Below are 26,898 nucleotides of genomic sequence, written 5' to 3' on the forward strand. Positions count from 1 at the left end.
TTATGACGTAGGAATATTAATAAGCTTAGGGCATACGTCATAACAAAATAGGCCGCGCCCATAAAACCCTACTATCTACTCATAAGAGTAACAGCAATGTCGCCGATCCTGCTACGGTCGTATTGTAACAGCAACAACATGTATCGATTTTAAAACTGTCAGTTCCAGCGCCTCACAAAGCTACCCTTCTGTGATCGTTTGTTCTCAAGGTCAGGATTTCTTGACACTCCGAGGAAGAGAAAACGATGGCCGGCCGCGTTACAGGGACAGATAACAAAGCACTATCACGCGTGCACCGCGGGTTGTTTCCGCCCGGTTTCGAACCAGGGACCTTTCGCGTGTGAGGCGAACGTGATAGCCACTACACTACGGAAACCGACCTGTCGTGGTGTTTCGAATGGCTCCCATCGAAGCCGGCTGGTAAAACGCGCACAGGCGTTTCCCGTGGGCCAGCCTGTGAGATAAAGGTTTCTATTTTCACTGACCTATTTTGCATTGCTCAAGGACACATCAGGACACTTTGGAAACTCTTTCAAAGGAAGAACGCCCTGAGCTATGACAAGACTTACACTTACCCCAACAAGGTGATGCTCACTGGCTTGTTCAAACAGCTGCTGCTCGTCTTGTGCCACCATCAGACAATCACAGAGCTATTGTGCCTTCTACACCTTACGGTAGCTTTACTTTAACAATAATAATGACGGCGACCTCGACGACAAAAAGAAAAACAAGAACAACAACAACAACAACAAGAACAATAACATCATCATCAGATTTTAATTAAAAGTGGCTACACCAGCGTTTACAATTTCAACCTGTCGACGGACGGACGCTCTGAGTGCACCGATTTCGGGATACTTCGGAAACTCTTTCAAAGGCAGGACGCCCTGCGATCAGACAGTGCGTGCACTTAGCCCAACAAGGTGATGCTGAATGGCTTGTTCAAACGGCTGGTGGTCTTCCTTCACCACCAGACTATCAGAGCTATTGTGCCTTCTACACCTTACGGTAGCAACAAATCTAACTACTGCTTTACTTTAACAATAATAATGACGGCGACCACGACGACAACAAGAACAACAAGAACAACAACAAGAACAACAACATCATCATCATCATCATCATCAGATTTTAATTAAAAGTGGCTACACCAGCGTTTACAATTTCATCCTGTCGACGGACGGACGCTCTGAGTGCACCGATTTCGGGATACTTCGGAAACTCTTTCAAAGGCAGGACGCCCTGCGATCAGACAGTGCCTGCACTTAGCCCAACAAGGTGATGCTGAATGGCTTGTTCAAACGGCTGGTGGTCTTCCGTCACCACCAGACTATCAGAGCTATTTTGCGCCTTCAACTACATAAGAGTAACAGCAATGTCGCCGATCCTGCTACGGTCGTATTGTAACAGCAACAACATGTATCGATTTTAAAAGTGTCAGTTCCAGCGCCTCGCAAAGCTACCCTTCATACATCGTTTGTTCTCAAGGTCAGGATTTCTTGCCACTCCGAGGAAGAGAAAATGACAGCCACCCTTGGGGCAGAGAGATGGGGGACGGGTAACACGGCACTGGCACACGTGCACCACGGGTTGTTTCCACCCGGTTTCGAACCGGGGACCTTTCGCGTGTGAGGCAAACGTGATAGCCACTACACTACGGAAACCAACCCGTCCTGGTATTTCGAATAACTCCTATCGAAGCCGGCTGGTAAAACGCACACAGGCGTTTCCCGTGGGCCAGCCTGTGAGATAAAGGTTTCTATTTTCACTGACCTATATTGCATTGCTCAAGGGCACATCAGGACACTTTGGAAACTCTTTCAAAGGAAGAACGCCCTGAGCAATGACAAGACTTACACTTACCCCAACAAGGTGATGCTCAATGGCTTGTTCAAACAGCTGCTGCTCGTCTTGTGCCACCATCAGACAATCACAGAGCTATTGTGCCTTCTGCACCTTACGGTAGCAACAAATCTAACTACTGCTTTACTTTAACAATAATAATGACGGCGACCACGATGACAACAAGAACAACAACAGGAACAACAACAACAACAACATCATCATCATCATCATCATCAGATTTTAATTAAAAGTGGCTACACCAGCGTTTACAATTTCAACCTGTCGACGGACGGACGCTCTGAGAGCACCGATTTCGGGCACTCCAATGAAGAAAAGCTACCCACCGCCTCCGGGGAACCACGAGGGCAAACAGGATGAAACGGACCGGCCCACAGCAGGCTGTTTCCGCCCGGTTTCGAACCGGGGACCTTTCGCGTGTTAGGCGAACGTGATAACCGCTACACTACGGAAACTGACACCGCAACGTCTTGCTTCAAACGGTTACCGTTGAAGCCTGCTCGTAAAACGGGCTCACGCATTTCAGGTCGGCTAGACTGTGAGATGGCGTCTGAAGTGCCGCGAAAGGATGCCATTTTCACAGACCTGTTTGGCATTGCTAAAGGGCACATCAGGACACTTTGGAAACTCTTTCAAAGGCAGGTCGCCCTGCGCTTTAAAAGGGATCCCAGCTGTGTTGGAGTGGAGCTTTTTGCTTTGGGAGAGAAGGAGGGTACGTTGGAACCTTTTGAGACGGTAATTGAATACTCTTATGAGGACTGGTTGAAGGTGATGGCCTGGAGAGATCTGGGGCTTGTGGATAAGACTCTAGAAGGCTTGCAAGAGGGTCCAAGAGAATGCGAAATGGAGTCTCCGACTCAGGGTTTTGAAAGGTGTGAATGGGAAAGCTTGCAGAACTACGGTAGAGTGGTGAAGAGTCTATCTCAAACTACAGATCGTAAGGTTTTGTTTAGCAGTACCCTGATTACAAACCCTATTGAAGGGGGTGTGGAGGATCCAGAAAAACAGGTTACAGAAATTATGTTTGACGCCGTGGACTGGCCGTTCTTGAAAGAGGTCATAAACTGTATAAATGATGGTTTTGACATCTTGACCAAATGTTCGCAACTGGATTTGGTTAGAAGGAGAATATGCTGGATTATGGATTATATATCCCCCTTGAATGACGACGACGATGATAAAACCGACGACGTGTGGGGTTTTGGAGGGGGGTCTGACGGCTCAGGGGCTACTCTCTTCTAAGAGGGCGGTGTGTCGTGACGTAGTGAAGAGATAGGATAAAAGGCGCAACAATTCATTCATGGTTTAAAATTAAAGAGAATGTCTTACCCGAAAGCTGCGGACGTCGACAGGCTCTACAGGCCTCTTCAAACCCGGGATCACCCCTGGTTCTATTCCCCAGATTTTGTATACACTCTGGAACCCTCTGACTGCGGTTACCCTCCAAGACCTCAGACCCCGGTCCCTCAGGACGAAACAACATGCGGTGCGATGGATGTCCAAATGAGTCTCGGGGATCCCCAGCCTCTGGAGCTCATGGAGGGCCTCGATTTTGCCGAACTGTCTACCGTCTGTGCGTCTCAGGAGGGGGTCAGTCCAATGGATGTAGAAACACCCCACAAACCACCAGGCGACCCAATGAGCATCGGACTGTCCCAGGGGCGTGATGAAGACGCAGGATTTATGCCCGGGGTATGTGACCAAGTAAGCAGAGTGGTTAAAAGCACCCTGGTGTATATTCTGAGTGCTCTCAACGACAGAGCTTTGAAAGAAGTCTGTCGGGGGTGTGAAGTGAATCACCCCAGTCAGTTGAGACACAGTTGTTTGTTTGAACCAGACCGTTACTATTTCCTGTTCTATTTCAACGTGTTTTACAGAAGACTGAACAAACCGTGGCTGAAACCGGCACTAATCAAGGCGCTGTCTTACTCCCACATACATGTCACTGCGGGACAAGTCCAGAAAATCATAGATGAGATTTTGCTGGAGCTGAAAAAGGAGCCGTTTATAATAGAGAAACTTGGGCAGCTGGTCAATGACCTGGATGAGCCGAGTAGAAAAACCGCTGGCAAGCTAAAAGCTTATTTCTTCCATAAAGAAGTTAAAGCTGGGGGCAGCGACGAGGAATTCGACATCTACGCCACTGATTCAGACTCTGACCTGAACTAAGGGACTTTGAACATGGGGAATGTTCTGGACTGCTTCTGCAACTGGTTCTGTCATCAACACTCTGCAGCTAACCTGAGAGCGCTATTACACCATGTGCTTGACCGAAAAGTAGCCAACGCGAGCCTTTTCTCTACAGATTTAACCATCGATGAGGATCAACTTTCAAACCTGGAAAAGTGAATGGCTGCTGTAACAAAGACCGGGGGGTACGAACACTGGGATGAAGCGCTCAAGGGGGCCAAGAATGATATTAGGCCATTTCATCAACATCTGTATGACCTTTTGCTGAGCATGTTTAATACACCTCTGTTTACTTTTAAAATAGGTCATATTGTTGTTTTATTTACATATGTAACTGAGGTGTGTGCCTACAAGATAAAGAAACAGGTATATTTGTTGATATAGATCAAGTAACCAATCATCTGATTTCTTTTTGTCTGGACCGTAGAAAAAATTGTTGTGTATGTTATACTTTTCTCAAATGTCTAAAAAGGGGTATCTGCTCTCCTGAAGTTGAATAAAAAACCTTGTATAAAAACTTTGCGCATAGTGTGGGTCTGTTTGGTTATTTGACAGAATGACTCGGCAAGCTCCCCAAATGCAGGAACTATACTACAACCCAGCCAAGATTGGGGGTTTGGCGGGTAAGAAGGGTTTTCAAAGAGGACTCGCTGAGGCCGGAGTGAAGGTTAATGATGTGGTTGTTTCAGAATGGTTACGGGAACAAGACGCCTATACCTTACATAAACCTCTCAGGATTAACTTTAAAAGAAACCGCGTATATGCAACTGACATAGACTCACAATGGCAAATGGATCTAGTCGATATGTCAAATTTATCAAAACATAACAATGGTCACAAATTGATGTTGATGTGTATCGATGTGTTATCAAAATATGCCTGGGCTCGCATTCTACATAAAAAAACAGGTCGGGCGGTGACAAGGGCCTTTGAGGATATATTGTCCCAGGGTCGATGTCCTAAAAAACTGCAGACTGATAAAGGAAAAGAGTTTCTCAACAGAGAATTTCAGAATCTACTGAAGAGACACAAAATACATCATTTCACCACCGGTAATGAGCTTAAGGCATTGGTAGTGGAGAGGTTTAACCGCACCATGAAGACCAAAATCTGGAGATATTTTACAGCGGTCAACACGTTCAAGTATTTTGATAAAGTTCAGGATTTTATCGATGCTTACAACCAAGGGTATCACACCAGTATTAAAATGAAGCCTATAGATGTTGATCAAAGTAATTCTTTTAAGGTCTATAAAGAATTATACGGACCATTTATTAAGAAGGGAAAAACTACTTATAAGTTCAACATCGGTGATGTGGTTCGCGTTTCAAAGCTAAGGAGTTCTTTTGCCAAAGGTTAGCCGAGTTACAAAAAATGATTGTGGGTAAAGACAGTGTATACAGAGTTGAAAAGATATTAGCTGAAAAAACCCAGAACCGGAAAAAATACGTGTTGGTGAAATGGCTTGGATGGCCTGAAAAGTTCAATAGTTGGGTCCCGGAACAACAGGTTTGCGATATTCAATCCTTATAACAACATGCCCGTGGGTGTGTTGGGGGCATTACTTTCGGTACTCAAGATGGAATCAGGAGGCTTCTACATGACTCTACCCAGTAACGCCTCTCTCGATATATACCCTAAAAATGAAATATCCAGTTACACGGTACAATTTGGAAAATCTATAGATCTAAGGGGGTCGTGGGAAGTGGGGTTGGCGGAAATACAGTATCCTTACACTTGGGCTGTTTTACAAGATAAGGATGCCACCTTCGCCATTTTTGATGATGTTAAAATCAATGGATATTCACGATACAAGGAGGTTATTATGACAATGTGGATAAAATATTAGATGAGATGCATAAACAGTTCTCAGAAGGCACCCCCAACATCAAGCTATATTACAACCCTATTAAAAACAGAGTGTACAAGGTGTCAAAACCAGGTATTAGCATTCAAACCAGCGGCCAACTGGGGCGTATATTTGGGTTCTATTCTGACACAGAGAGCAGGTTCTCAGAAGTGGTGGGGCGGCTTTTACACTCTTTATGTGTATACGGATATCATAACCCACCAGAGGGTCGGGGATAGTTATGTCCCCCTTTTGAGAAATGTACTTATTAAAGGTAAAAGCAATGACATGGTCACAATTACTTATGACAAACCACACTACGTACCAGTCTCAAAGACCCAATTTGACAACATCACGATCGAAGTAAAATCGGATCAGAATATCAACGTACCCTTCCGCTTCGGTAAAGTTAATGTCAAACTACATTTTCGACCCCTGAAACAGTGTGTACATTATTAAATTGCTACCTCGAGGGGTTATGTAGATCCTAGCGCCTATGTGGATTATTACAAGATGCAAGATGGAACGGCTTGCCCGGTTTTGTAGGAGCCCCCACAATGTATGGCGCCGGTCTAGGAGGACTCTTTCGTGGTCTCTTTAGAATGGCCGTACCCCTGCTTAAGAGAGGCTTTGCTATAGCCAGACCCCACTTGAAATCAGCGGCTAAAAATATTGTTAGTGACGTGTTCACCAATGTTATGAACCGGGCAGCTAGCCATGAGCATCAGGAGGGTTCGGGTCTCATGGTAATGGCGAGGAGGGGGGGTAAAAGAAGAAACAGCATGTGTCCACCAGGGCGACGAAGATCCGTGGCTAACAAAAAACGAAGAATCTCTCATTCTCCAACATATCGTGGAAACACTCGGAGAAGGAAGCAGCACAAGAAAAAACCTGCAAAAAGAAAGTCTAAAAGAAAGAAAAATAGAGCCTCAGGATACATCTTTTAAACATGTCTTTTGTCCACAGTCTATCGGAAGAATGCGTCAAATCAGAACTGGATCTGTTTACAGTTCCATACACTCAAACGAGTATAGATAAGATCATATATGTAGAGATTCCCCCTCTTTCTGCAATTTCAGACACGGCCCCTCTGGAGTTTTTTATGGCTGGCAATGGCGAGGATTATATTGATTTGAATAACACATTTATTTTAATGAACTGTAAAGTGACTGATGAGGATGGCGATGCAATCGAGAAGACGACCAACGCTGGGGTCATCAATTACCCGGTGGCCACCATGTTTTCACAGGTGGATGTGACCCTGGGAGATCGGCTCATTAGTCAAAGCAGCAATACTTACCCCTATAGAGCCATGATGGAGTGTATCCTTAATTATAGTGAGGAGACCCTAAGCAAACAGTTCAACCCCGGCCTTTTCTTCAAAGACATCCCGGAAGCTATGGACGACAAGGATCCGGAGGGACTCAATAAGGGTTTGCAAAAAAGAACGGCATTTTCAACAGAAGGGAGGACCTTTGAGCTAAAATTACAGAGTCAGTATCATGATAGAGCGTGCGTTCCTGCAACTGATCCATTAAGTTGTACAGTTCAAGCCGGGCGTAAGCCGTGGTAAAAACCGCTATGAAAACATTAACGTTCCCCTGTTTGGTGGGGAAATCTTTAGGGGCCCTCAACTGGACCTGTGCCACGTGGTCATTTAAGAATTGAAAGTGTGATACTGCATGTTGTTTGGAAAACATAAATTCTATAAACTGTTCAGGGGTTTTAATCAAGGTTGTGTTTAGACGGTAATTTCTTTCCCCAAACTTACCCCACAGACTGTTTAAAATCAGTTTGGACATTTGTCTCTTGGCGGGGTTGACAGTTATGTTCCCCGGCTCTAGACGGATCCCTTCCTTTTCAAAATATTGCTGAACGTATCGCTCTTTGGCCGCGGAGTCAACACACCATGAGGGATAGCCCGATGCCTCCTGTTTCCCTTTCAGATGGGTCATAATGTAATCAGCAAAAAGAGTATCAGATTTTTCAGAAAAATGCCAAACCTCATTCACCTTACCGACTCTGTAACCTTTCTCCACCGCCTTGTCAAGCTCAATGCTACACCAGACACCCGTCAGCGCTCTCTCTTCATCACTGTGCAGACAAGAGGTAGTTTGATTTTCAGTTTCCACACACGTTCTACACAGAGGGAATATCAATTTTCCCGAACACCTGTAAGGCAACACGGGTAAGAACAGCTCGCGAGGAGGGTACATGGTGACTTTGATCAAACCAAAGTAATGTCCGATTTCGAGAAAGTCACGATAAACAATGGTTGGACGCCCCACCGGGTACATTTTGGTCTTGTTGACATAAGGGTACAGACTGGTGAAATCATAGTAATCTACTCTCTCACCCTCCTTTACCTCATAATGTAAACAGAGGGCGTTGGTACGACCCCCAAATAACGCATCCCGGGGCTCTAGACGTTCAGGAAAGTCCAAGGTTTCCATAAACCGTTGTACCCCCGCTTCCTGTTGCTTCAGGGTCGTCCACTCGTGTTTCCAAATCACCAGCACGTTCAAACCATAGGTGTTTTTTAAAGTTTCAATTCGTTCCTGGAAATCATAGTACATATCACCGCAGAGTTTTTGTGTTACGGGGTTAAAGGTGTTTGGGTCGAAGCACTGAGGACAGCCATGGTAAATACAACCTGCAAACTCATAAGCGGTACGCCGCCCGGACACGTCGCTAAAACCGTCTAAGTAATAAGGCCCCATTTTGACTTCCCCTTGATTTAAAGCATGTCTGATGAAGATGTTATCCCGGGCACTCAGGTATTCCAGCCACTGTATGGAGACAGTCGAAAAGTTCTTTTGTCTAGCACGATAGTTGTCAGAAGTGGTGACCGCTATAGTGTTTTTCTGCAAGAAATTGGACCGATACATTTTCATGCAGAGAGACGCTATGGTCACACTTTGCAAAGGGTCGAGACCCGATGTGTTGATAACCTCGGCGCGGAAACGCACACAGGCTTCTTTAAGGATCACCACATCATTTTTACAATAAGCGGCCATCTCTTCTCGGAAATCAAAAACACCTCCCTTAACCGTATTGTACCATTTAAAGAATTCCTCCCTCTCATGAGACATCATAGTATCAACCCCATAATAAGAGGCGGGCGGGTAGGACCCTCGATAATTTTGAGTGTCCTTAGTATTAAAAAAATGGCAGAACCAACCTTTCTTCTGAGCCTCAAAACCCAGAGCCTTAGGCAAAGCGCTCAATTTCATGGGGAGGAAATTTAACGAGTCTATGTAACGTTAGTTGAAAGCTTCGTCGGTGAAACACATGATCTTGCTACCCTGAGCTATTATTTTTGGGGTCACCCCATTTTCCACCAGATACTTCATCAAAATGTAAGAATCATAACCCTTAGCATTGTGGGCAATAAATGTGTAATTGAGGTATTTTGGACCGCGATACCGCGTAAAGAAATCCCTGACACAACTCTCACCGCTAGCTGACCACTCACGATCCAACATGTCAATACAGTGTATATAATTAGCAACGTGGACCCCGTTTTCTTGCCGGCATTCAAAAGCAAAAAAGACATATCGGTTGTGCGGCGGCTCCTTTTTAACCGGCTGAATAAAGCACTGGTGTTCGGACCCCGGGGTTAAATCAGCATTACAGATCCTGCATCTCGGCTCCAGACATTTGTGTGGTTTAACCTCATGAAAACGGTACTGGAGGCAACACTGCGGGCAATATTTAGTTTGATCACAATAACTCCGTTTTTTAACCCCCTCAGCAGCGGCCCTCTGTACCTTATGCTCGGAAAAACAGAACGCTGAGAGACAAATCCTTAAGCAATCTTTACATCGGATGGTAGGGGCCAAACCCTTACGACATTGCGGATTGAAACAGACGTTACAGTAACCGTCACAGCGGTGCTTAAGCTTATCATTGAAGGCCTTATAACACCAATGACAAACATACGAACAACCCAAAAAAGCCGTCAAACTCTTTATTCCAAAGTAATGACTATCACTTAGGAAGAGAAACAGTGTCTGTGTATGGGTTTCAGGATGTATCTGAAATTTCACAAATACTTCCTTTACCTCACAACGGTACCACACAACAATTTTTAAAGACAACAACTCCTCAAACTTGGTGATGTCTGAAAAGGCAACCATCTGTTGAGAGTTTAAGCCGGCCCTCTGATGAAGCATTAAAGCCTCTTGCAGAGCTTGGGGTTCAGGCATGTCGGGGGTGAGTAGTTTTATTAAACTGTAAGCAAAACAGAGCTTATTGTCCCCACTGGAACTCACCACTAATTGCCTGAGCTTGGTCCTAATTATGTCGTTCTTCAAGCATTTCGACAGTCTTCTAAGCGCCCCACCCTCAGGGTTACGAACCACATTCATTACCAGAGACAGACTTTCATCAGCTAAGATGGCTGCGTTACTTTGCAATAACGCTTCGATTTTAGCCAGACATCTAAATTATCTCCACTCAGCATTACAGATAGGTTGCTAAACAAATCATCCCCTCTGAGTTCTAACTGTACAACATCTCGAGGTCTGACCCTTTCAGCAACCTGTTCAAGCATTTTCTGCAAGGCCTCGTGTATGTTGACAAATATTTCTGCATAATTGTCACAATTTAAAAGTTCTGCAAAATTAAAACGCTGAATCATTTCAAAATTGTTATAGGCCGGTCTATCTATAATCACGGGATCACTGGTACTCTTGGACACATCATCATTTTGAACAAAGCCTTCACCCCCTACATTCTCACAGAGCATGTCCTCCACAGCCTTATCAGTCTCAGAACCCTCCACATTCCGAACACCCCCACTGCTGACATCTACAAAACCCCCTTTTTGAGGAGGCTCATTTAAAGCCTGTAAAAGTCCTTCAAAGATATCCAACCGGTTAATGTCAAGACCCTCCTCTATAGTGATGGCTGCTTCTGCCGCCATCCTGTGTTCTAATTGTCTCAAATCATTTATAATAGGGGCAGAATTTGGTCGGGGTAGCTCCTCCAAAGCCTCCACCATTTCAAACAAATCGGGGTGAACTAGGGGGTGAACCTCTATAAGCGCTACCGGTGGGAGGTGGTTATTTAGATCATTGACCATCTGTAACAGGTCGGGGTTCACCGGTAAGTCTGTTAATTCACATTCTATCGGTGGTAATTGGGGGTTATTTAAATCATTTATCATTTGTAATAGTTCCAGGTTCATTGGGACATCAGAGGAGTTCACAACAGGGCCGGGGATGTTCTCTCGGGAAGGTCTTTTTGGGGCCCTAGCTTGTTCATAATCCTTTAGTTTGTGAGTTCTTTTACCAAGTCAGGACATTTTTTAATTTATTTTTTATTTTTCCAACAACCCACAATAGTAAGGCGTTTTGTGTCTATTAAAACATTAAATACGGTACAATTCGTTAGTAAGGGTATTAATAAGGGTGTTTTGGCTCTCTATCACCAGGTTTTGCCCCACTAACACAAGTCTTTGATTTTGTAACAAAGTATGTAGCAACTCATGCCGACCTTCAGGAAGTAGCTCCGGGGGCTGGTGGCCTGGCTCAGCTTCAAAGGATGGTCGCTCCGGTAAATCTCGGTCGAAGGAGGCAGGGAGCGAGCGTATACTCATGGACGGAGACCAAGAAGGCCATTGCGGTGACACCCTGGCCAAGCGCGGGGTACTGTTCCGCGTTTCTGTAGCCATGAAACGGGTCTGGGGGGACGATGTTGAAACCAGGCCGTCGTTGGGTGGTGTGTCAGCCCTGACTGACGGCGACCCATGAGGTTGTTGGATGCCTGTATTTGTTCCGCCCGACAATGCGGCGGGCTGAATCTGGGGTGTTGAATTACCCCCAGAAGGCTGTGGCCTGAGTAGATGTTGGGGGGTCTCCAAGACCACCGTGGGGGATCCTCTCGGTGATCTCACCGGGGAAGATGTTTGATCCCACTTAGACGGGGTAATTGTTCTCAATAGCTCATCCACAGAATGACTATCCCAAGAGTCTTGGGAAGAATAAAAATATACATTACATTTACATCTTTAAACGGCGACAGAAATCAAACTTAAAACAACATGTCCAGGACATTCAAAACCTTTAGCTTTTTTAGACCTTTGAAAATAGCCTTAGACATTCACTACAACGCAATATTATTTACAGACAATATATTTATTAGGACTTGATAATAAATGTAAAACAGAGAAGCCGCTGTAAATAAACTGTTTCTTAAATGTTTCTTTAAAAACTGTAATATTGTTAATAAAACACACACACACACAACAACATTTCATTTTTAAACGAACCTTCCAAGTGTAAACGATTCCTGATCCCGGGACTTCCTGTTTCACAAACGTTTTCACGATCTGTTTAAATATTAAATACAATGAACACCTTCAAGCCTTTTCCTACAACCACTTTAAAACAGAAGTATAATAGCGGGAGATAAGTCAAACAACTTACTAAACCCTTTCGGACGGCTTTACTTCCTAACCAGACGGTACGGCAATCGGTCATTTCTAAACACGATCCCCAGAAACAAGCCTAGACCTGTCCGGACTTCTAAAGATCTTTCCCAGAACCCCCCGCCCTACAGGAAACGGTCACCCATCGCTTAAATATTAGCCCTCAACGGGCAAACAAAGCCCTTTTAAAAACATTAAAGTTTGAAAGATCTTACTTACCTCCACAGAATAATCGTTTCTTATTTTTTTCGGCTGGTTTAGCTTTTTGCACCGCTGTGAAGGTAAGAGACATGTTTAACCTTTAACCACACCGCTTTATAAAAAGCTTTAACCTCTTACAGGCTGCAGACATATACTCACAGCTATCAGATACCGGGGCTGACGGCCTTTCAGATTCTTGAAAGGTTACGGTTCTCGAAGGTAAAACGAAACAAGCCCTCGATGTGGAAGGCCTTTCGTTGTCTCGAACCACGTTTCTTAATACTGTTAGACAGGATAATTTTTTAAAATTAACAAAACTGGACTCAAACATCTTACAGAAACGTTATACAAACAAACAGGGATTTAGTTCTTACCCGGTCGGCAGACAGTCTGTCTAGGGACAACCACTTCTCTTGGTCGATCCTCGGAGACATTAATCACAGGCCTTTCGATAGTTTCTGTGTAATTAAAGAGACCGGCATTAATATATATTAAAACGTTTTCATAACTCTAATGAGCCGCTTCAAAACCACACACACCCATACATAAGAACCCATGAGCGCAAACACAAAAATCTTACCGTCGTTGTTCCAGATGATCTCCTCAGCGTTGGGAATTAACTCCTGTTGACTGGCTGAAAAATAATTTTACAGAACTTAAAACAGATGTTATAGCCTTATTTACAATACATGCACACAACACGCTCTGAGTCAATGAAAATAATCTGAAGACTTGCCTAAAAACTCATTTAAATCGAAGTCGCTGATGTTGTTTCCGGACATTGTTGATCTTTAGTCTTAAATCGAAAGGTCAGTAAGAGTCTGTCGAGCTGAAGACCAGACCTTCATACTTATACTGATGGCCACATGCCGGATCTGCGTGTAAGGCATTGTTCTGGTCTGGCCTTTGTGCATCAAGACCTATAGTCAACAAACCACTAAGAATATTTCAGGCCTTTATAAGCGCTAAAAAACAACCTGAGCCAAGAAAATAACTATAAAGATCTAAAATAACTAGCGCTTTTACAGTGATTTTTTTTTTTTTTTTTAATAGCGATGCTTTGTTTGGTATTAAACAAGTCACAAACTACTCAGACCAGCGTTTATACCCGCAAAAGAGATATTTGGGTTTATTTTACAAAGCTTATAAATTATATAGGTTAAAAGTATTCTGAATGTTTTGATACCACATGCCATACGTACTGTTGTCTGAGCCCACTCCCGCCGCCCATGGTGTGAGTGATATAGCCTTGAGTGTTGTGATCTATTTAGCATTGAGTGATCAGTTGTTTTTATTTTTTAAACGATTCCTTATCATCAGGGATTGAGACTGCTAAAATACCTTAAAAGCATATCCTTATCTTAAGTCTAACTCTTATGAGCTTTAAGACCCTAGAATGTATTTAAGTAAAACGACTGAACACATTATGTGAGAGATAAAATATAACCACAGCTTTTTTTTTTTTTTTTTACAAAAACAATTAACCTATACACACAAACACCCACACACACACCCTCTTTTTTAATTTTATTTTTAATTAAATTTGAGGGGAGAGACAGAGCCAGATACAGTGTGGATAACATAAGTACCCTATGCAAAACAGGCATTGTTAGGACCTGGGATCATAACAGACAACAGAACTTGTTGATCTTATAAAATGATTGGGCGAGAGAGAGAGAGAGACAGACAGAGACAGTGTGAATATGATAAACGCACTATTCAAAACTGGCATTGTTAAGACCTGGGACCATTACAGACAACAGAACTTGTTGATCTTATAACGGTTTAGATTTACTAAACCATTACATGTATATTTAAAAAAGACCCCCAAACACTACAGGAAGAGCCGACCCATTCACACTCTACAGTTGACCAACAAGAACAACAAGAACAACAGGTTATGGGCGGCCTTGTTGTTCAGGGTTTTATGGGTGTACACTTTCTGACGGATATGACGTAGGAATAATTAAGGAAATAACTCTACCTAAAATCACGCCCCCCAATTATGACGTAGGAATATTAATAAGCTTAGGGCATACGTCATAACAAAATAGGCCGCGCCCATAAAACCCTACTATCTACTCATAAGAGTAACAGCAATGTCGCCGATCCTGCTACGGTCGTATTGTAACAGCAACAACATGTATCGATTTTAAAACTGTCAGTTCCAGCGCCTCGCAAAGCTACCCTTCTGTGATCGTTTGTTCTCAAGGTCAGGATTTCTTGACACTCCGAGGAAGAGAAAACGATGGCCGGCCGCGTTACAGGGACAGATAACAAAGCACTAGCACGCGTGCACCGCGGGTTGTTTCCGCCCGGTTTCGAACCAGGGACCTTTCGCGTGTGAGGCGAACGTGATAGCCACTACACTACGGAAACCGACGTGTCGTGGTGTTTTGAATGGCTCCCATCGAAGCCGGCTGGTAAAACGCGCACAGGCGTTTCCCGTGGGCCAGCCTGTGAGATAAAGGTTTCTATTTTCACTGACCTATTTTGCATTGCTCAAGGACACATCAGGACACTTTGGAAACTCTTTCAAAGGAAGAACGCCCTGAGCTATGACAAGACTTACACTTACCCCAACAAGGTGATGCTCACTGGCTTGTTCAAACAGCTGCTGCTCGTCTTGTGCCACCATCAGACAATCACAGAGCTATTGTGCCTTCTACACCTTACGGTAGCTTTACTTTAACAATAATAATGACGGCGACCTCGACGACAAAAAGAAAAACAAGAACAACAACAACAACAACAAGAACAATAACATCATTATCAGATTTTAATTAAAAGTGGCTACACCAGCGTTTACAATTTCAACCTGTCGACGGACGGACGCTCTGAGTGCACCGATTTCGGGATACTTCGGAAACTCTTTCAAAGGCAGGACGCCCTGCGATCAGACAGTGCGTGCACTTAGCCCAACAAGGTGATGCTGAATGGCTTGTTCAAACGGCTGGTGGTCTTCCTTCACCACCAGACTATCAGAGCTATTGTGCCTTCTACACCTTACGGTAGCAACAAATCTAACTACTGCTTTACTTTAACAATAATAATGACGGCGACCACGATGACAACAAGAACAACAACAAGAACAACAACAACAACATCATCAGATTTTAATTAAAAGTGGCTACACCAGTGTTTACAATTTCAAACTGTCTACAGACGGACGCTCTGAGTGCACCGATTTCGGGCACTCCAATGAAGAAAAGCCACCCACCGCCTCCGGGGAACCACGAGGGCAAGCAGGACGAAAACGGCCAACCCACAGCAGGCTGTTTCCGCCCGGTTTCGAACCGGGGACCTTTCGCGCGTTAGGCGAACGTGATAACCGCTACACTACGGAAACTGACAACGCGGCGTCTTGCTTCAAACGGTTATCGTTGAAGCCTGCTGGTAAAACGGGCTCAGGAATTTCAGGTCGGCTAGACTGTGAGATGGCGTCTGAAGTGCCGCGAAAGGATGCCATTTTCACAGACCTGTTTGGCATTGCTAAAGGGCACATCAGGACACTTCGGAAACTCTTTCAAAGGCAGGACGCCCTGCGCTCTGACAGTGCCTGCACTTAGCCCAACAAGGTGATGCTGAATGGCTTGTTCAAACGGCTGGTGGTCTTCCGTCACCACCAGACTATCAGAGCTATACTGCGCCTTCAACTACATAAGAGTAACAGCAATGTCGCCGATCCTGCTACGGTCGTATTGTAACAGTAACAACATGTATCGATTTTAAAAGTGTCAGTTCCAGCGCCTCGCAAAGCTACCCTTCTGCGATCGATTGTTCTCAAGGTCAGGATTTCTTGCCACTCCGAGGAAGAGAAAACGACGGCCGGCCTTGGGGCATGGAGATGAGGACGGGTAACACGGTACTGGCACGCGTGCACCGCGGGTTGTTTCCGCCCGGTTTCGAACCGGGGACCTTTCGCGTGTGAGGCGAACGTGATAGCCACTACACTACGGAAACCAACCCGTCCTGGCGTTTCGAATGGCTTCCATCGAAGCAGGCTGGTAAAACGCGCACAGGCGTTTCCCGTGGGCCAGCCTGTGAGATAATGGTTTCTATTTTCACTGACCTATTTTGCATTGCTCAAAGGCACATCAGGACACTTTGGAAACTCTTTCAAAGCAAGAACGCCCTGAGCTATGACAAGACTTACACTTACCCCAACAAGGTGATGCTCAATGGCTTGTTCAAACAGCTGCTGCTCGTCTTGTGCCACCATCAGACAATCACAGAGCTATTGTGCCTTCTACACCTTACGGTAGCAACAAATCTATCTACTGCTTTACTTTAACAATAATAATGACAGCGACCACGACGACAACAAGAACAACAAGAACAACAGCATGAACAGCATCATCATCATCATCATCATCAGATTTTAATTAAAAGTGGCTACACCCGCGTTTACAATTTCAACCTGTCGACGGACGGACGCTCTGAGTGCACCGATTTCGGGACACTTAGGAAACTCTTTCAAAGGCAGGTCGCCCTGCGCTCTGACAGTGCCTGCACTTAGCCCAACAAGGTGATGCTGAATGGCTTGTTCAAACGGCTGGTGGTCTTCCGTCACCACCAGACTATCAGAGCTATACTGCGCCTTCAACTACATAAGAGTAGATAGTAGGGTTTTTTGGGCGCGGCCTATTTTGTTATGATGTATGCCCTAAGCTTATTAATATTCCTACGTCGTAATTGGGGGGCGTGATTTTAGGTAGAGTTATTTCCTTAATTATTCCTACGTCATATCCGTCAGAAAGTGTACACCCATAAAACCCTGAACAACAAGGCCACCCATAAATACCCCCACCCCTCTGAAGGCAATGCCCCGAAACTCTCCTCTCTATTTAAGAACCCGCGCTGCTTTTAGGCAATACCTCTTTAATTCTCAGCATCAGAAACATCCCGCTTCTTCAACATGTCCAGCGACATCAACATGAAACCCCGCAAGAAACAATCCCGGGCAAGGGTTCCTGTACTCACCAATTTAAAGATTGAACGCTCCTGGGTGTTGTTCTGGGGGGCTCGACGGGGTTACCGCTTTAAAAGGGATCCCAGCTATGTTGGAGTGGAGCTTTTTGCTTTGGGAGAGAAGGAGGGTACGTTGGAATCTTTTGAGACGGTAATTGAATACTCTTATGAGGACTGGTTGAAGGTGATGGCCTGGAGAGATCTGGGGCTTGTGGATAAGACTCTAGAAGGCTTGCAAGAGGGTCCAAGAGAATGCAAAATGGAGTCTCCGACTCAGGGTTTTGAAAGGTGGTGAATGGGAAAGCTTGCAGAACTATGGTAGAGTGGTGAAGAGTCTATCTCTAACTACAGATCGTAAGGTTTTGTTTAGCAGTACCCTGATTACAAACCCTATTGAAGGGGGTGTGGAGGATCCAGAAAAACAGGTTACTGAAATTATGTTTGACGCCGTCTGACGGCTCAGGGGCTACTCTCTTCTAAGAGGGCGGTGTGTCGTGACGTAGTGAAGAGATAGGATAAAAGGCGCAACAATTCATTCATGGTTTAAAATTAAAGAGAATGTCTTACCCGAAAGCTGCGGACGTCGACAGGCTCTACAGGCCTCATCAAACCCGGGATCACCCCTGGTTCTATTCCCCAGATTTTGTATATACTCCGGAACCCTCTGACTGCGGTTACCCTCCAAGACCTCAGACCCCGGTCCCTCAGGACGAAACAACATGCGGTGCGATAGATGTCCAAATGAGTCTCGGGGATCCCCAGCCTCTGGAGCTCATGGAGGGCCTCGATTTTGCCGAACTGTCTACCGTCTGTGCGTCTCAGGAGGGGGTCAGTCCAATGGATGTAGAAACACCCCACAAACCACCAGGCGACCCAATGAGCATCGGACTGTCCCGGGGGCGTGATGAATACGCAGGATTTATGCCCGGGGTATGTGACCAAGTAAGCAGAGTAGTTAAAAGCACCCTGGTGTATATTCTGAGTGCTCTCATCGACCGAGCTCTGAAAGAAGTCTGTCGGGGGTGTGAAGTGAATCACCCCAGTCAGTTGAGACACAGTTGTTTGTTTGAACCAGACCGTTACTATTTCCTGTTCTATTTCAACGTGTTTTACAGAAGACTCAACAAACCGTGGCTGAAACCGGCACTAATCAAGGCGCTGTCTTACTCCCACATACATGTCACTGCGGGACAAGTCCAGAAAATCATAGATGAGATTTTGCTGGAGCTGAAAAAGGAGCCGTTTATAATAGAGAAACTTGGGCAGCTGCTCAATGACCTGGATGAGCCGAGTAGAAAAACCGCTGGCAAGCTAAAAGCTTATTTCTTCCGTAAAGAAGTTAAAGCTGGGGGCAGCGACGAAGAATTCGACATCTACGCCACTGATTCAGACTCTGACCTGAACTAAGGGACTTTGAACATGGGGAATGTTCTGGACTGCTTCTGCAACTGGTTCTGTCATCAACAGCTAACCATGCAGCTAACCTGAGAGCGCTATTACACCATGTGCTTGACAGAAAAGTAGCCAACGCGAGCCTTTTCTCTACAGATTTAACCATCGATGAGGATCAACTTTCAAACCTGGAAAAGTTAATGGCTGCTGTAACAAAGACCGGAGGGTACGAACACTGGGATGAAGCGCTCAAGGGGGCCAAGAATGATATTAGGCCATTTCATCAACATCTGTATGACCTTTTACTGAGCATGTTTAATACACCTCTGTTTACTTTTAAAATAGGTCATATTGTTGTTTTATTTACATATGTAACTGAGGTGTGTGCCTACAAGATAAAGAAACAGGTATATTTGTTGATATAGATCAAGTAACCAATCATCTGATTTCTTTTTGTCTGGACCGGGTTTTCAAAGAGGATTCGCTGAGGCCGGAGTGAAGGTTAATGATGTGGTTGTTTCAGAATGGTTACGGGAACAAGACGCCTATACCTTACATAAACCTCTCAGGATTAACTTTAAAAGAAACCGCGTATATGCAACTGACATAGACTCACAATGGCAAATGGATCTAGTCGATATGTCAAATTTATCAAAACATAACAATGGTCACAAATTGATGTTGATGTGTATCGATGTGTTATCAAAATATGCCTGGGCTCGCATTCTACATAATAAAACAGGTCGGGCGGTGACAAGGGCCTTTGAGGATATATTGTCCCAGGGTCGATGTCCTAAAAATCTGCAGACTGATAAAGGAAAAGAGTTTCTCAACAGAGAATTTCAGAATCTACTGAAGAGACACAAAATACATCATTTCACCACCGGTAATGAGCTTAAGGCATCGGTAGTGGAGAGGTTTAACCGCACCATAAAGACCAAAATCTGGAGATATTTTACAGCGGTCAACACGTTCAAGTATTTTGATAAAGTTCAGGATTTTATCGATGCTTACAACCAAGGGTATCACACCAGTATTAAAATGAAGCCTATAGATGTTGATCAAAGTAATTCTTTTAAGGTCTATATAGAATTATACGGACCGTTTATTAAGAAGGGAAAAACTACTTATAAGTTCAACATCGGTGATGTGGTTCGCGTTTCAAAGCTAAGGAGTACTTTTGCCAAAGGTTATGAACAAACATTTTCTGACGAATATTTTACAGTTACCGAACAGTTGGCTAGAGACCCCCCCGTGTACCGGTTAAAAGACTATGACGGGGAGGATATAGAAGGAACGTTTTACGAAGCCGAGTTACAAAAAATGATTGTGGGTAAAGACAGTGTATACAGAGTTGAAAAGATATTAGCTGAAAAAACCCAGAACCGGAAAAAATATGTGTTGGTGAAATGGCTTGGATGGCCTGAAAAGTTCAATAGTTGGGTCCCGGAACAACAGGTTTGCGATATTCAATCCTTATAACAACATGCCCGCGGGTGTGATGGGGGCATTACTTTCGGTACTCAAGATGGAATCAGGAGGCTTCTACGTGACTCTACCCAGTAACGCCTCTCTCGATATATACCCTAAAAATGAAATATCCAGTTACACGGTACAATTTGGAAAATCTATAGATCTAAGGGGGTCGTGGGAAGTGGGGTTGGCGGAAATACAGTATCCTTACACTTGGGCTGTTTTACAAGATAAGGATGCCACCTTCGCCATTTTTGATGATGTTAAAATCAATGGACATTCACGATACAAGGAGGTTATTATGACAATGTGGATAAAATATTAGATGAGATTCATAAACAGTTCTCAGAAGGCACCCCCAACATCAAGCTATATTACAACCCTATTAAAAACAGAGTGTACAAGGTGTCAAAACCAGGTATTAGCATTCAAACCAGCGGCCAACTGGGGCGTATATTAGGGTTCTATTCTGACACAGAGAGCAGGTTCTCAGAAGTGGTGGGGCGGCTTTTACACTCTTTATGTGTATACGGATATCATAACCCACCAGAGGGTTGGGGATAGTTATGTCCCCCTTTTGAGAAATGTACTTATTAAAGGTAAAAGCAATGACATGGTCACAATTACTTATGACAAACCACACTACGTAGCAGTCTCAAAGATCCACTTTGACAACATCACGATCGAAGTAAAATCGGATCAGAATATCAACGTACCCTTCCGCTTCGGTAAAGTTAATGTCAAACTACATTTTAGACCCCTGAAACAGTGTGTACATTATTAAAATGGCTACCTCGAGGGGTTATGTAGATCCTAGCGCCTATGTGGATTATTACAAGATGCAAGCCGGGAACGGCTTGCCCGGTATTGTAGGAGCCCCCACAATGTATGGCGCCGGTCTAGGAGGACTCTTTCGTGGTCTCTTTAGAATGGCCGTACCCCTGCTTAAGAGAGGCTTTGCTATAGCCAGACCCCACTTGAAATCAGCGGCTAAAAATATTGTTAGTGACGTGTTCACCAATGTTATGAACCGGGCAGCTAGCCATGAGCATCAGGAGGGTTCGGGTCTCATGGTAATGGCGAGGAGGGGGGTAAAAGAAGAAACAGCATGTGTCCACCAGGGGGCGACGAAGATCCGTGGCTAACAAAAAACGAAGAATCTCTCATTCTCCAACATATCGTGGATACACTCGGAGAAGGAAGCAGCACAAGAAAAAACCTGCAAAAAGAAAGTCTCAAAGAAAGAAAAATAGAGCCTCAGGATACATCTTTTAAACATGTCTTTTGTCCACAGTCTATCGGAAGAATGCGTCAAATCAGAACTGGATCTGTTTACAGTTCCATACACTCAAACGAGTATAGATAAGATCATATATGTAGAGATTCCCCCTCTTTCTGCAATTTCAGACACGGCCCCTCTGGAGTTTTTTATAGCTGGCAATGGCGAGGATTATATTGATTTGAATAACACATTTATTTTAATGAACTGTAAAGTGACTGATGAGGATGGCGATGCAATCGAGAAGACGGCCAACGCTGGGGTCATCAATTACCCGGTGGCCACCATGTTTTCACAGGTGGATGTGACCCTGGGAGATCGGCTCATTAGTCAATGCAGCAATACTTACCCCTATAGAGCCATGATGGAGTGTATCCTTAATTATAGTGAGGAGACCCTAAGCAAACAGTTCAGCCCCGGCCTTTTCTTCAAAGACATCCCGGTAGCTATGGACGATAAGGATCCAGAGGGACTCAATAAGGGTTTGCAAAAAAGAACGGCCTCTTCAACAGAAGGGAGGACCTTTGAGCTAATGGGGCATATCCATGCAGACATATTTTTCCAAGAAAAACTCATGCTCAACGGGGTAGACATTAAAATTAAAATGATCCGTAGTAAAAGAGCTTTTTGTCTGATGACCCCTGATACGGAAAAATATAAACTGACCATATTATCGGCCTCGCTGTTTGTGAAAAAAGTGTCCGTCTTCCCGGCGGTTAAACTAGGACACGCGCAGGCGTTAATGACGGAAAACGCCGAGTACCCGATCGAAAGAGTCTATATGAAAGTCCACAGTATCCCCTCAGGGACACGGGTGATGAACCAGGAAAATCTGTTTCTAGGACAGCTCCCAAAACAGGTTATTATAGGTCTCGTGGATAATGATGCATTTACCGGGGTTTACAACAAGAACCCCTTTAACTTTAAACATTATAACCCGGAATTTATTGCGTTGTACGTCGATGGTGTGCAGGTTCCATCCAGACCTTTTCAACCTGACTTTGAAAACGGCAATGCGGTTCGTGAATATTACAGTCTAGTACTGGCTACGGGTCGCCATCTCAAGGATCAAACTCTGCTGATCGATCGCCGGGAATACTGCAGCGGTTACACCCTGTACGGTTTCAACCTGACCCCTGACGAAGAGTGTGGACAACATTTTTCACTGATGAAGACGGGCAATATGCGTTTGGAGATGCGTTTCAAGCAGCCTCTACCACGCACTGTAAATATGGTCGTGTATGCTGTGTTTGACAACATTATTGAGGTGAATCAGAGGAGAAACGTTCTGTATGATTATTATAAAAATGAACACCAGAGAGCTCAACCACATCATGAATGCCCTGGCCAGCTCACGGAAACTGTTTCAAGGAGTCTACGCCTGCGATCAGCTGCCTAAATTTAAGATCAAGAATTTACCTGCAATGTACATAATCAACACACACCCTAAAAATATGCCCGGAGAACATTGGCTGGCTATTTATCTAAGGGAAGACCACCGTGGTGAATTTTTTGATTCCTATGGAAACCCCCCGGATTTCAGACCTTTCCCTCGGAAGATCAATAACTTTCTGCTCAACAACTGTCAAGAAACCATTTACAGCGGTCGTCAAGTACAAAGTCTTCAGACCTTCACTTGTGGTCAACACTGTGTGTTTTTCTTATATCATAGATCTAAAGGAAGGTCATACCCCGATATTATGGCCTTGTACAGTGAGGATTTAGGCCAAAATGATAAAAAAGTGGCAGAGTTTGTCAGGACACTGTGGACCCCCCCTTATAACACAATGACTTACGACCCTAGCCAGCCATGTATACAGATGGGGTGTTCTTGTGAGGATTTTAAAAGATGTCATGCGTGTTAAGGTGAAAAAATAATGAAAACAGCCTTTGAATCATTAGTTTTGTTTTTATTCAACACAATTCTTATACAAAGCAGGGGTTATGGTATAAATAAATGTACAACATTTGAAAAAAAAAAAAAAAAAAAAAAAAAATTGTTTGTCGGGTCATTATTTACAGGGGAGACAAATAAAAACATGAGATTAATAAGCTTCCCAACGATGGATAGATCCTGAGGATGGTCGCTCAGCACGGTCAGAGTAATGAGATATCGGAGTCAGATCAGGCTCCACCTCTTTACACAGATGGATTTTTTGTCGCGTTTCCTGGTTAGGAACTGTTGATTGGGGCATGTTCAGACAGGCCATCGCCTGTAGGAAAGCATTCCAGCCTACAGGTCGGCGACTATCGGGTACCTTATTAGTGCTAGTGACACTCTTCAACAAATCAAACGTGTGAACCTTTGATCAGTTGTCCCTTAAAAACAAATTCACCCTGTTCATTCCAAGCCGTTACCCGCGGTTTCTGAACCATTTTGTGCAGGATATATTCTGCATGTCTTTTGCTTCTGGCCGGCATGTTTCTCAAAACATCCGTTACAACATCTCCCTCTGAACTCTCAACAGGTTCGGTCACCGCAACATCTTTATCAACCGAACCCCCCGCATCAGCCCCAGAACCATTTTCTTGAGAGGCCATGGTTAAAGTTAAAATGTATTGATCTTTTTCACCCTGTCTAACCAGACGGAGGTAGCGCTGTAACATGTTGGTATACAACTGGGCTTTGGAATACTGATTTAAATCGGCCCTGGCCTGTATAGCTTTCATTTCAGAGTCCAGGTTGTTTTCGGCCATTTGTCTAATGGGCTCTGGCCCGACAACATTTTTTCTCAGTTTCTCAAGCTGCTCCTGAGGGATCAAAAACATATTCCATTATTAACCCACTCTGGAAGCTAGAAGACTGGTTAGGAAAGGCACGGCTATGCTCAACAGCGGTCCTATAAAACCCCCGGTTTGATTAATCTTCTTTCTTTTTCTTTTAATAGAATACTTCTTATTAGCGATGATCTTGATAACCGCTTTTTGTTTTTTGAGTTTAGAATGTTGAGAAGGGGTTAGGGGTATATTACCGCGTAAGATGTTAAAAGCTATTTCACACAGGGTCTCGATCAAATCCGAGGGGGCCCCTGCCAGCACAGCTTTCCTATGGCGCGGGCTCCCCTCAAATAACATTTGCAAAAGTGGCAGATTTCTTTTAATCTGAACAGACATTCTTATTTATTTCCTTTTCTTTAGCACATACACTGCCGGCCAATCGGGCGGGCACAAACCTGTTCTGAGGCGAAAGTCTTCTGGGGTTTGTGCTTTTAAGTCCGCAATCAAGTACCCGTAGGGTTTTTTGGTGGCATCCTCAAATGCCTCCAAAAAGAACTTGGTCTGGTTAGGGTACATTTGACGAGCCAAGACGGTGACCTGTAGTTTATCTCTGGGGTTTTTAAAAAGAATTATATAATTGGCATATAAATTAATAGTGCGGCTTTTTTTACCTTGAAAAAATAGATTTTGAACTAAATAAATAATACTTAAATTCCTGTGATGAGTGTACTTTGTGAAAGCTTTTTCCACTTCACTGTTGTCACCGGCCTGCTCCATCAGGTCATCAAGGATCACTAGATTAGTTTGACCGGGCGGGAACAAGTCATTATCACACAACGAGGCGGGGAGACCTTGCACAAATTACAGACTATATTTTTTCGAAGCCAAATCATCGTAGAGAGGTTGCCAGCAAGAGTAACACCACACTATGTTGTCAAGAGCTTGGGACACGGTTGCGTCCACATCTTCTATGATGTTCTTTATAAGATAGCTCTTCCCCGAATTGGAGGGACCGGCTATAATACAGGAGAAAGGGTGTTGAAGTCTGTTATCAAAACCACCACTAATATCCATAAGGCAGAGTGGTATAATCAGTCTTCAAGACTCTTTTATTGTACACCACCCTGAACCGTTTGTTTAGTGATCTATTTTCCAACGTGTACCCCTTTTTATTGCGATAGATCTGATTTCCGGCTGTAATAATCTCACGAGGAGGCGCGTCTTTCTCGTTACATAACTTTCTACCAGGGTCGTCAGAGACTTGATGTTAATGAGCTTGTTGTTACAATGGTTCAGAGTGAAACCCTTAACTTTCATACAGGTCTTACCCGCAGCCGTTCTGTATGCGTAAGTCTTAGGACCCCCTGAAACAACCTCCACTATGTGGTCCTGAGGATCTAGTTCGCTCGTTAACTCCCCAAGGTAGTCCCCGAGGGGAGGGACCCAATCCCCTGGCCTGGTGACAAAGATTACAGAGTCAGTATCATGATAGAGCGTGCTTTCCTGCAACTGATCCATTAAGTTGTACAGTTCAAGCCGGGCGTAAGCCGTGGTAAAAACCGCTATGAAAACATTAACGTTCCCCTGTTTGGTGGGGAAATCTTTAGGGGCCCTCCACTGGACCTGTGCCACGTGGTCATTTAAGAATTGAAAGTATGATACTGCATGTTGTTTGGAAAACATAAATTCTATGAACAGTTCAGGGGTTTTAATCAAGGTTGTGTTTAGATGGTAATTTCTTTCCCCAAACTTACCCCACAGACTGTTTAAAATCAGTTTGGACATTTGTCTCTTGGCGGGGTTTACAGTTATGTTCCCCGGCTCTAGACGGATCCCTTCCTTTTCAAAATATTGCTGAACGTATCGCTCTTTGGCCGCGGAGTCAACACACCATGAGGGATAGCCCGATGCCTCCTGTTTCCCTTTCAGATGGGTCATAATGTAATCAGCAAAAAGAGTATCAGATTTTTCAGAAAAATGCCAAACCTCATTCACCTTACCGACTCTGTAACCTTTCTCCACCGCCTTGTCAAGCTCAATGCTACACCAGACACCCGTCAGCGCTCTCTCTTCATCACTGTGCAGACAAGAGGTAGTTTGATTTTCAGTTTCCACACACGTTCTACACAGAGGGAACATCAATTTTCCCGAACACCTGTAAGGCAACACGGGTAAGAACAGCTCGCGAGGAGGGTACATGGTGACTTTGATCAAACCAAAGTAATGTCCGATTTCGAGAAAGTCACGATAAACAATGGTTGGACGCCCCACCGGGTACATTTTGGTCTTGTTGACATAAGGGTACAGACTGGTGAAATCATAGTAATCTACTCTCTCACCCTCCTTTACCTCATAATGTAAATAGAGGGCGTTTGTACGACCCCCAAATAACGCATCCCGGGGCTCTAGACGTTCAGGAAAGTCCAAGGTTTCCATAAACCGTTGTACCCCCGCTTCCTGTTGCTTCAGGGTCGTCCACTCGTGTTTCCAAATCACCAGCACGTTCAAACCATAGGTGTTTTTTAAAGT

The 26,898-nt window shown here is 44.3% G+C and overlaps 6 non-coding genes across 6 annotated transcripts; all 6 read right to left on the minus strand.

Moving 5' to 3' along the window:
• Nucleotides 1-303: 303 nt before the first annotated feature.
• On the minus strand, nucleotides 304-376 carry trnav-cac (transfer RNA valine (anticodon CAC)). Its single transcript has one exon. It is a non-coding gene; the product is annotated as a tRNA-Val (tRNA).
• A 1,215-nt stretch (nucleotides 377-1,591) lies between these two features.
• Nucleotides 1,592-1,664, minus strand: trnav-cac (transfer RNA valine (anticodon CAC)). The gene has a single exon. It is a non-coding gene; the product is annotated as a tRNA-Val (tRNA).
• Nucleotides 1,665-2,245: 581 nt separating this feature from the next.
• trnav-aac (transfer RNA valine (anticodon AAC)) lies at nucleotides 2,246-2,318 on the minus strand. Its single transcript has one exon. It is a non-coding gene; the product is annotated as a tRNA-Val (tRNA).
• A 12,524-nt stretch (nucleotides 2,319-14,842) lies between these two features.
• On the minus strand, nucleotides 14,843-14,915 carry trnav-cac (transfer RNA valine (anticodon CAC)). Its single transcript has one exon. It is a non-coding gene; the product is annotated as a tRNA-Val (tRNA).
• An 897-nt stretch (nucleotides 14,916-15,812) lies between these two features.
• Nucleotides 15,813-15,885, minus strand: trnav-aac (transfer RNA valine (anticodon AAC)). The gene has a single exon. It is a non-coding gene; the product is annotated as a tRNA-Val (tRNA).
• A 541-nt stretch (nucleotides 15,886-16,426) lies between these two features.
• On the minus strand, nucleotides 16,427-16,499 carry trnav-cac (transfer RNA valine (anticodon CAC)). The gene has a single exon. It is a non-coding gene; the product is annotated as a tRNA-Val (tRNA).
• Nucleotides 16,500-26,898: the final 10,399 nt, after the last annotated feature.

The sequence above is a fragment of the Amia ocellicauda genome, assembly GCF_036373705.1.
Source record: "Amia ocellicauda isolate fAmiCal2 chromosome 11 unlocalized genomic scaffold, fAmiCal2.hap1 SUPER_11_unloc_3, whole genome shotgun sequence".
Classification (NCBI taxonomy): Eukaryota; Metazoa; Chordata; class Actinopteri; order Amiiformes; family Amiidae; genus Amia; species Amia ocellicauda.